We start from the raw sequence: 2,312 nt of genomic DNA, 5'->3' as shown, positions 1-2,312 counted from the left end.
AGGTGCCAGTGGAACAATGAAACTACCTGGCCAAGGCAAGTCAGTGAGTTAAAGGCTTGCATTTGTTTTCCTGTAAGATTTAGTTTTAAAATACCTTTTATTTTTCATTTTTGAATATTTCTGTGTCTTAGCTGTGAATAGTGTGTTTTCTTATTTACTAGTTGGTGAAATTTAATTTTTTTGTTAGATTTGTTTTACAGAGCTAAATTTTCTACCTACATGCAGATAGATATTTATTATACAATTAAGTGATGAAGTAAATGTCCAAGGGATGATAATTTTAAAATTGCATTGAAATGACTTCTATTGGGCATGGATTTTTTCCTCCCCTATATATTTTTATTCCTTATACATAATTAAAAACCTCTTAAAACATAAATTCTAATGATAGTTAGACTCTTATAGTACTTACTAATAAACCAGCATAAATAGCTGCATATTTAGATGCTAAAAGAAATAATCTGCTACACAGGATAAAATGGTGATATAGGATAAAAAGGGAAGAATTGCTGGAGTCATGTGCTTGCCTAGGAAAGAGAGGAGAGTTAGTAGAGAATGGAGGGATTGGTTTTAGCTTGGAGTCAAGATGGTTCATCTATATTAAAAGGAAGGTAGAATGTGTGCATGATCCCTTTACAGGAAGGCAGGCCTAGGTATGGTGACTAGGGTGTGGGAAGCTTTCCTCTGCTTTCTCCTACGTGACACATCATTTTCACCCAAAGTACATAGTTTACAATCAAGTTCACTCTTGGTTTTCAGTATTCTGTGGGTTCTGACAACAATGTGTCCTTCAGTATAGTATCAGGCAAAATAGGTTCACTGCTCTAAAAGTCCTCTGTGCTCCTTTGGTCCTTCTTCCTTCTTCCCTAACATATGACAACCACTGATTCTTTTACTATATGTTATGGTTTAGATACAAGTTATCCCCCCAAAGCCCATGTATGAGACAATGCAGGAAGGTTTAGAGGTGAAATGACTGGGTTATGAGAGTATTAACCTAATCAGTGAATTAATCCCCTAATAGGGATTAACTGGGTGATTACTGTAAGCAGGTAGGGTGTGGCTTGAAGAGACTGTCCTTGGGGCCACGCCTTTGGGGGTTTATATTTTGTCCCTGGAAAGGACAGCTCTCCCTCTGCTTCCTGCTGCTATATCCTGAGCCACTTTCCTCTACTACACTCTTCCACTGTTATGGTCTGCTTCACCTTGGGCCCAGAGCTATGGAATCAGCCATCTATGGACTGAGAACTCAGAAACCCCAAATAGACTTTTCCTCCTTTAATTGTTCTTTTCACATCTTTCGGTAACAGCAGAAAAAAAAAAAAAATTGAGTAAAACTCTCTTATTATTTGCTTTTTTCAGCATTAGTTTAAATTAGTTAAATCAGTTTTTAGGATGAAAATGAAGAACTGCTTGAGCCATGTCCTTGCCTAGAACAGAGAGGAATGAGTACAGAAGTGGAGGGATAGGCTTTAGATTGGAGTCGAGATAGCTCATCTCTATCTACAGGAAGATAGAATGCATGAATGTAACTTTTAAAACTGGTTAAGAGAAGCAAGGGAAGAATCATATGGTGTGTAGCTTTTTCAGACTGGCTTCTTTTACTTAGCAAAATGCATTTAAATTTTCTACATATCTTTTCATGGTTTATTAGTTCATTTCTTTTTATGGGTGAATAATATTCCATTGTCTAGACATACTGCAGTTTGTTCATTTATCTACTAAAGAACATCTTGGTTGCTTCCAAGTGTTGAAAATTATGAACAAGCCTTCCATGAACACCAGTGTGCAGGGTTTTGTATGGACCTCAGTTTTCATGTAACTTGGGTAAATGCCCAAACTATCAAATGCTAGTTTGATCATATGATAAGAATATATTTAGTTACCTAAGAGAATCACAGCCTCTGGGACAGGAGTCCCCTGTGTTTCTCCTTTACTAACAAAACAATAAACCTTTTCCCTTTTTCTCAAAACTGTATCCTCCTTGGCATTGGGGAAAAGAGCCAAGCTTTTGATAATGAATTAGGCAACCCAGATGGGATCCGAGAGCAGACCCTGCTCCAGTTTTCTTAGGCAGGCGTGGCTTTCCCAGCAACCTCACTTCCATGCTGAGGATGCACGGTGGCTGGTGAACTTATTGAGAGCCAAATGCTGGAGAGTTAGGAGACAGATGAGTTTGCCTTGTGTTGAACTGGGTAGCTATTCCTGTGAGTAAAGGGAGATCCTGCAGGACCATCCTAGCAGCTGCCAAAGCTCCTTTTGCGGTGAGAAACTCCAGCCTTCTCCCCCTGAGTGATGCAGGTTGCTCCATT

Source organism: Sciurus carolinensis, chromosome 4 (genome assembly GCF_902686445.1).
Source record: "Sciurus carolinensis chromosome 4, mSciCar1.2, whole genome shotgun sequence".
Taxonomy (NCBI): domain Eukaryota; kingdom Metazoa; phylum Chordata; class Mammalia; order Rodentia; family Sciuridae; genus Sciurus; species Sciurus carolinensis.
This window is presented reverse-complemented; position numbering follows the sequence as displayed.